We start from the raw sequence: 8,794 nt of genomic DNA, 5'->3' as shown, positions 1-8,794 counted from the left end.
CAAGAACGAGAACATTCGTTAGAATTTCGTTACCAAACTTTCCCACTTATTCCACCTCTTAAATCTCGGGACGAGATTTCTTGTAGTGGAGGAGATTTGTAACATCCCGAGAATATTGCTACAGTGATCTACTTCTAATGGTGGCCATGTCATCGTGATTACTATGCAACTTGCCACTTGTCCAAAAATCAGAGCGATTTTCAAAATTTAAATTAAAGTCAAATATTTACTTCTTCAAACAGTAAAACTAAAATGTTCACATTATTCTATAAATTCCCCTGATTATTGTCGTGTTGAACCAACCTCTTTTGAATTCCCAAAATGTCCCTGGAAATTATTAATGGCCTAGCAGGAATTAGTTTGCCCTTTTCAATTTCAAAAAGTGGTCAGACAACTCCTTTTGCCCCCAAACTTTTTGTGCCATCTCAAGATATTGTGCTAGAATTATGTGCCAAGTTTAGTTCAAAGCAAAAATCATTTGGTGTCCCAACTTAATGCAAAGAGGTTTGGCAAATGTCAAACAGTAAAAGAAAAGGCTTAAAAGGGAAAAAGGAATCTGCTACTGCTGCACTGGGCCCTAGTGGCCACAGTGCAGCCCAGCCCACCACGCCTCCTCCCTCCTCCCCTGTTCAGCAGGTTGTGGTGGCCGGCTGCAGTGCGTCCACGGCCATGGATGACCACGCGTCGGCCATCCGCCCCCCCACATCGCTTATTTGAGGCCCCCGAGCCCCCTCGTCGAACCCTAGCTTGCTATTCCCCTCTCCCTCGCGACTCTCTCTCTCAGTTTCTTCTCCACTCGAGCACCTCCAATCGCCGCCGCCGTCGTCCACCACGGCGACCGTCTCCCTTGTCCCTTTCCGATGCATCCCGGAGTTTCACTTCCACCGGCTACTTCCTCCATGCTGCAGAACGCGAGCCGGGACCCACCTCTTCGTCGGGATCGAGTACTTCCCCGCGTTCGGACACCACCGCCGTGCCTCGGATCTCCTCCCTTGGCACTTCCCCGACCTCCTGAGCTCGTCAACGAGGACCACTGTGAGATTGTTGTCTAATTCCCCTTTGTTCCCGTCTACTTTATTGTTGTTTGGCTCCGCTACTGTCACGCCTGCGCTCGCGGTGAGCACGCGGTCACCTCGCGCAGCCCTGGGTTCCCTGGCTTCGCCTTGCCCCCGCGTTGCGCCACGACCATGCCCACCAGCGCGCCGGCCCACGCGTCGGCTGGTCGCCGCGCCCCTACCCCACCTAGTGCTGCTACCTCCTGCGCCCCTGCGACTTGCCTCACGCATGCCCGTAAGCGCTGCCCTTGCTCCTGTTGTTGCTACGTGCTGCTGCTTTTCCTTGTGCTACTACTGCTGCGTTGTTGCTCCTGCCGCTACTCTGCTCCTTGCATTGCTGGTGCTTTGCTCACTGCTGCTGCTGCCTAGCTTCAACGCTGCTACTGCGCTGCTATGCCGCCGCTTGTGGCTGTCCATGGACAAGGCCATGGCCGAGTGTGCGTGCTGTGTGTGTGGTGTATGCGTACAGTGTGTGTGTGTGTGTGTGTGTGTGGTGTATGCGTACAATGTGTGTTGGGTGTGTGGCCGGCCCTGTTAGTTCAAGCTAATTAGCTAGGATTAGTTTAGGACTAATTTTAGTTTAGGTTTGTGGACTAATTAGGAACTAGTTTAATCTATGCTAAGTAGCCTCATGTGTTCAGTTAGACTAGCTATTAAATTAGTTAGTCTAATAGAAAATGACATGTGGGTCACCCCTTTTCTGTTTTGACTAGTCAAATTGACTTGGTCAACCCGAGTTAAAATAAAACCAATTTTTTTAGAAAATGATTAAAACTTTGAAAATTCTTATAAATTAAACCGTAACTCCGATGAAAATGTTTTCTAAATGAAAGTTGCTCAGAACGACGAGACGAATCCGGATACGCGGTCCGTTCATATGTCACATGCCCCTAGCATGTTGAACATGGAACCGTCCCCTTTCTTTTCATCTATCCGGAAAATGCCAGACGCCGGAAAACCCCCTCTGGATGTTTCCCTCTCCGTCTGCAACGTCTAGCACTGCGTTAGTTCAGCCCAAGCACCGCGTATTACCATGTTATGCTTTATAATGCTTTGTTTGCTTTATATTTATTGTTTCTTCCCCCTCTTCTTTACGGTAGACCCTGAGACCCATGATGCCCCTGTGATCGACTATGTCGACGACACTTCTTCCTTTTCAGCAGAGCTTCTAGGTAAGCCCCCCTTTGATCATTCCGATATCGCCCATTCTATTCTCTTATGCTTACATTAGATTTTGCTACTGTAATTGATTGCTCCTATTCTGATGCATAGCATGTTTTTGCTACTTGCTTTCATACCTTACCTGCTTATTCTAAACTGCTTAGTATAGGCTGGTTAGAGATCCATCAGTGACCCCCATCTTGTCCAAGTTTCCCCGCTTTATGTTCGATGACTCGATCAACGTGATCAACGTCCATGCCCCGACACTGCACATCACCCCCCTTAGTTGTACGACTCTGTAGAGTTACTATCGACTGTCGAGGGTGGTACCTCGACAACACTTCTGATGTTAACCCTGTAGTGTAGCTATTTGGTCGTGGTCATCGAGGGTGATTCCTCCTTAACCACTCCCGACACGACTCTGTTGTGCAACCCCTCAAGTGTGAACCTCGAGGGTGGTCCTCTTACATTCACCTTGATGATTACATCGAGTGGAATTCACCGAGGGTGATTCCTCGAGTTTTCCCCTTGATGTTTGGACACACGGTACTTGGACTTTACAACTATTACTTGGAAAGGTGGGTCGACCCTGAGGGGTACCCGCGAGCGATGTGGAGACGGGTTGGCCTGGAGGCTACCCGAGAGTTGAATACGAGGCGTGGCCGGGCACTCTTAGCCCTTGCCGCAAGTCCTCGAGACGGGGCGACGGGGTCACATCTTTCGTGAGTCTCTGCTCGTGACCGCATGACCAACACACTAATGGTTTGGATATTTGATCCGAGGGGCCTCTGGCCTGATAGCACTAACCATCACGTGGACATAGTATGGGCGTTCTGCGTCGTATGCATTAGCCTAAGCTTAATAGATGTCATACGACTGAGCGGCGCATACCGGGTTGGACTTGTAAGCACCTGCCTTTTTAAGGAGGTAGCTAGGTCTACTCACCGGCCGCCCACGCAACATGCAGGAGTTCCCGGGGCGATGGCCCAAGACCCCTGGGGGCATAGGTTTAGTCCGGCGTGCCGACCTCTCTATTAAGCCTAGGTCGGGTTGCAGCGTAGCGTTTGGCCGAGGTCGGACATGACCCAGGAAAGTGTGTCCGGCCGAAGTTAATCGAGCGTGGTGGGTAAGTTGGTGCACCCCTGCAGGGAAGAAAACATCTATCGATAGCCTGTCCTACTGGAACGGACACTCGGAGTTGTATCCCGATCGATACAACTAGAACTGGATACTTGAGGTGATAACTGGATAGTATGGCTCTGGGATTGCTCTCTCGTAGGGAGTCGAGAAAGGATCTTTGGCCGAGGTTGATAACACTACTAATACTTTACTTTATGCTATTATGTACTCTTCTGAATGCTGCAAGATGCTTGGAGCTGCTTGAAGATGCTAGTCTTCGATAGGCTAGGCTTTCCGCTTCTCTTCTGGCATTCTGTAGTTCAGTCCACAGATACTACCCATTTCATTGATATTGATGCATATGTAGTGCAGATCGTTGCTTGCGAGTACTTTGGATGAGTACTCACGATTGCTTTGCTTCCTCTTTTCCCGGTTTTCCTTTCTTCTTGAATGTCACAACTAGATGGTGGAGCCGAGGAACCAGACGCCACCGTCGACGACGACTACTACTACCACGAGGGTACTCTACTATGTGGAGGCCGCCGACGACCAAAAGTAGTTAGGAGGCTCCCATGCAGGAGGCCTTGCCTTTTCGATCGATGTTGCTTTTGGGCTAGCCTCCTTAAGGCAAACTTGTCTAACTTATGTCTGTACTCAGATATTGTTGGTTTCGCTGACTCGTTTGTATTCAAGCTTATGTATTCGAGCCCTCGAGGCCCCTGGCTTGTAATATAAAGCTTGTATTGTTTTAATTTGTGTCTAGAGTTGTGTTGTGATATCTTCCCATGAGTCCCTGATCTTGATAGTACACCTTTGCGTGTATGATTAGTGTACGATTGAATCGGGGGCATCACATCATCGTCATCATCATCACCAACAACTCTCCCATCTCGGGGAGGGAAATATCCATCAACATCTTCAAAAAAACCATCTCATCTCAAACCCAGTTCATCTCTTGTCTTCAATCTTGTTACCGGAACTATAGATTGGTGCCTGTGGGTGACTAGTAGTGTTGATTACATCTTGTAGTTGATTACTATATGGTTTATTTGGTGGAAGATTATATTTTCAGATCCATTATGCTATTTAATACCCCTATGATCTTGAGCATGTTTATCACTTGTGAGTAGTTACTTTTGTTCCTGATGTCACGGGAGAAATCATGTTGCAAGTAATCATGTGAACTTGATATGTGTTCGATATTTTGATAGTGTGTATGTTGTGATTCCCTTAGTGGTGTCATGTGAACGTCGAACACATGACACTTCACCATATTTGGGCCTAAGGGAATGCATTGTGGAGTAGCTATTAGATGATGGGTTGCGAGAGTGACAGAAGCTTAAACCCTAGTTTATGCGTTATTCCGTAAGGGACCGATTAGACCCAAAAATTTAATGTTGTGGTTAGGATTTATTCTTAATGCCTTTCTCATAGTTGCGGATGCTTGCGAGGGGGTTAATCATAAGTAGGAGGTTTGTTCAAGTAATAACATCACCTAAGCACCGGTCCACCCACATATCAAATTATCAAAGTAGCGAACACGAATTGAATCAACATGGTGAAAGTGACTAGATGAAATTCCCGTGTACCCTCAAGAACGCTTTGCTTATTATAAGAGACCGTTTTGGCCTGTCATTTGCCTCAAAAGGATTGGGCTACCTTGCTGCACTTTTGTTACTATTATCATTACTTGCTCGTTACAAAATATCTTGCTATCAAACTACTCTGTAACTTACAATTTCAGCACTTGCAGACATTACCTTGCTGAAAACTACTTGTCATTTCCTTCTGCTCCTTGTTGGGTTCGACACTCTTACTTATCGAAAAGAGCTACAATTGATCCCTTATACTTGTGGGTGATCAACCTCCAACTCTATTTTACATATGGAGGGGTACGTTGCTTTTTGCGAGATGTGCCTCGAATGCGAGGCACACTTCGGGCTGTGGCGTAGGTATTTCTGTGTAATGCCCTGCTCCCCTGTTGAGAAGTTATATGAGGTCGGGGCAGCTGAAGTTTGTCGAATTGAGGGGACCGAATACCAGCCACGCACACCTCGGGAAGACAATGTTGTCTGGCCGACTGTGTGGTTTTACATAGACGACGTTCCCCTTGAGGAGCCAGTTCGGCCTGGACTCCCCTCGTTCTCTATGGAGCCCTAGAAGAGGCATTACAGCTGGAGGCCACAGGGCCCAGCCTCAGAGGAGAGTGCTGAGGTAACTAGGCTGGCAACTCAAGTGAAGCATTTGACAAGCACTGGCCTCATCATAATTGACGTAATGCCACAGTGATAAACCAAATAGTCCAACAACTTTGGCAGCGTCCTCATATGTTGTGTGAGTTCAACGGGATTGACAACTCCTCGCAAACCATTCAGGAGAGTTTCTATGACCAAGCAGCCTTTGGAGCAGCGCTGCTGACATCTATCAAGGGACGACAGAGGACTTTGCCCAACGACAAATCCGTGATGGACTGTCCTATTACAATCACACTGACATAGTATGTGTTTTGTGAAATCCTCGTCCACCCAGGCTATTTTAATATCTAATCCGCTATTTATCGGATCCTGAACAGAGATGGAGGCATTGGCTTGAGGGCATAAGCAGCCCGACACCTGAGCCAGAGTTGCACTGTCGGGCAGAGGACCCCCTCTTTAATGAGGACAAAGATCTAGCCCTTATTTATGAAGGGAGAAAGTTTTTCCTGGAGAGCCTTCACGGCTCAAGGGTGGCCATTACCCCTGACGCACCAGGGATGCTGCTTCATTGATAGCGTCCCCTTGCTCTAATCGAAAGCGAGTTGCTCGTCTTCCAGCCCCTAGCCGTCTGACTTCCCATCCAAAGGGGTGGCGTTCAAAACGTCCACACAGAGAAACGACTCCACAAGAGATGCCCCCGTGGGAGGCGCAATAAGCGCAAGCTGAGGTCACCAGGGCGGGCGAAAGTGCCCCCTCAATTTCCAGGTAATTCTTTGGTTGCTGCTTGTGTAAAGGTACTCAGACCTTAACTTCTTCGATCATTCATAGGCAGCCCTCGCCTTCCTCCGTGGCAACAAGTGTGAGGACTGAGGTAACAACGGCTTTGCGCGGGGAGACGGAAGCACGCACTTCTATGGGGATTACCCCCGAGGTCCCCGGGCCCGAGGACTCGGCGACCAGCCTGGCTACTCTGTCCGAGATCTAATGTGCCACGAATTATCATCAGCAAAAATCCTCTCTAAGGAATTCGGCTTTCTCGGATCAGGAGTTCAATGCCCTTAGCGCGGTGGACACATACCTCGGGGTGACCCGAGGTGCCTTTGATCAGTCGCGGGAATGTCTTGTCACGAGGTTTATGGGTAAGGATTCACCCGAATTCATGTTGCTTTAGGGTTTAGCGTATTTCCTTATTTGTTTTGAAGACAAATAAGACTACCAGTTACGGTAGTAGCCCCCAAGGCTTGGTATGGGCAACTGGGACCGTAGCAAGGCTTGAATACTAACCAGTGCTTGCCTCCTTTGACAGGAGGCTTGGTTGAAGAATGATCAACTGACCGAGGTGCTTACCCAAACAAAGGGGAAGCTAGATGCTGCCTTGGGCGAGGTGGAGCAGGTGAAGAAATTCGCTAGAGAGGCACACAGTAAATGCTATTTCTGGCATTTGTTAATGCCATGGGGAAAATGAGATAGCTCGATGCCACAATCCCTTATAGCAGCGGAACCCCTAGGTCATCTTGAAAGAGACCTTAAGCAAACCCGCGGGGATTTGATGTATGCGGAGTCGTAGTGCCAAGCAAACCAACATGTGGTTACCCAAAAAGTGGATGGTCTCAATATGCTAAGGGTTGCAAGCGCCTGACAGGCTCATAAAATTCAAAGCTTAAAGGCTCAACTATTGTCGCTGAATCAAAGAATCGTCGAATTGATGACTTGATTTTTGGCAAGTCGTGATTTTCGAAGAATCTGTTTAGAATGTAATTTAGCCAAGGTGATTAGCAGGCTAACTTTTGTCCCTTTGGTAGCTTCTCTCTGGTTTACCTCCTGATGCCCAAGGTCCAGGGTCTGAAGACATGGCGTTCATCTATCCTGGTGCATGAGAGTGCACGAAAATCTATGAAGGACATTTTCTAGGATTTATGGCTTGAAGTGGTGTAGGTGCCCGAAGACATGGTCGTCCTAGCTGAACAGCAGAAAAGAGCTCAGGGCCGGATCCAGGCTTGGAAAGTGTCTGCTTGTCTGGAAGGTGCGAGGGAGGCATGGGCCATGGTGAAGACCCATTATACAGGTCTGAAGACAATGGAACTAGCCGAGGCACGACCCATGGGGCAGATGGGGAGGAGATACCCACTAGCCTTGTGTACGAGAGTGTTATGTCTGCTGCTCGGTTTTCGGAGAAGGATTGCGCTCTGGACACCTTAATAGATGGACTAGACCTCGTGTAATAATTTTGTATGACTTTATGTATAAAAGTACTTTAGGTCAATATTCAAAATCGCGTCCGAACTTTGTCAGGCAGCCATCGACTTCCATCTCCTCGGTTGATGGCCGAGGAGTGTCCCATACTACTTGTTGGGGATATTACTATTAAGTATAAACCGGCCATGAGGGGCCGGGTTATGTCCAAAAGAAGTTAGTCATGTTTGAAGCCCATGAATACAAGAGGTATGGCGCTTTACAAAGGAGATCTAACATGAAGTCCCAGGGCCCAAAGGCGGATTAGAGCCCGTAGGCGTAAACCGCCATATGACATGTAACTTATTCTGTAAGGCAAGGAAAGGTAGAAACCGAGCCGGGCACATTTATGAGCCGGCCTCGGGATTCTGTAAACCGCCGGGTGTCAACCTGTGTATATGAAGGGACGACCCGGCGGCGGTTTAGGGAAAAAATACAATAACTCGAGAGTCAGGCAAAGCGGATTCGCTCCCTGGTCATCAAAACCCTAGCAATTCCATCATAACTGGACATAGGCTTTTACCTTCATCGTAAGGGCCGAACCAGTATAATTCCTCACGTCCCTTGTCCGCTTTAACCCCTTCAAGCTAAATCATCGTGATGGCTCCACGACTAAGTTCTTTCACGAGGACATCTGCCGTGACAAAACCACGACAGTTGGCGCCCACCGTGGGGCTATCGCACGATGGTTTCGAGTTCTTGAAGGGCAGCTTTGAAGGACTCAAGGGATACGCTGTGGGCCGGATGACCAAGAGTTGTCGCGGCAAGCTCTACATCGACGACGCAGGCTGGGACCCCGAGGCCGGCTCGATCGAGTACGGGTACCAGGTCCCCTTTGGTGGAATACACGTCTTCATTGGCAAGATTGGTGAACTGGGCCCTGAGCCGGACATCTGCACCGACATCATCAAGACGGCTCAGCGTGCAAGACCTGCCCGTGGTCAGCCTGCCGTGAAGCATGCCTTCATGGGAGTCATCCACGGAGCGGAATCTGAGGATAGATCGGTATCTGGTGGCGAAACCGTCGCCTAC

General features: G+C 48.7%; 1 long non-coding RNA gene across 1 annotated transcript; it reads left to right on the top strand.

The window, feature by feature from the left end:
* The first annotated feature begins 714 nt into the window (after window positions 1-714).
* LOC119297169 lies at window positions 715-3,924 on the top strand. The gene is made up of 3 exons (XR_005145560.1): window positions 715-1,035; window positions 2,156-2,227; window positions 3,799-3,924. It is a non-coding gene; the product is annotated as an uncharacterized LOC119297169 (long non-coding RNA).
* The last annotated feature ends 4,870 nt before the right edge of the window (window positions 3,925-8,794 follow it).

Source organism: Triticum dicoccoides, chromosome 5A (assembly GCF_002162155.2).
Source record: "Triticum dicoccoides isolate Atlit2015 ecotype Zavitan chromosome 5A, WEW_v2.0, whole genome shotgun sequence".
NCBI classification, from domain to species: domain Eukaryota; kingdom Viridiplantae; phylum Streptophyta; class Magnoliopsida; order Poales; family Poaceae; genus Triticum; species Triticum dicoccoides.
This window is presented reverse-complemented; position numbering and strand designations above follow the sequence as displayed.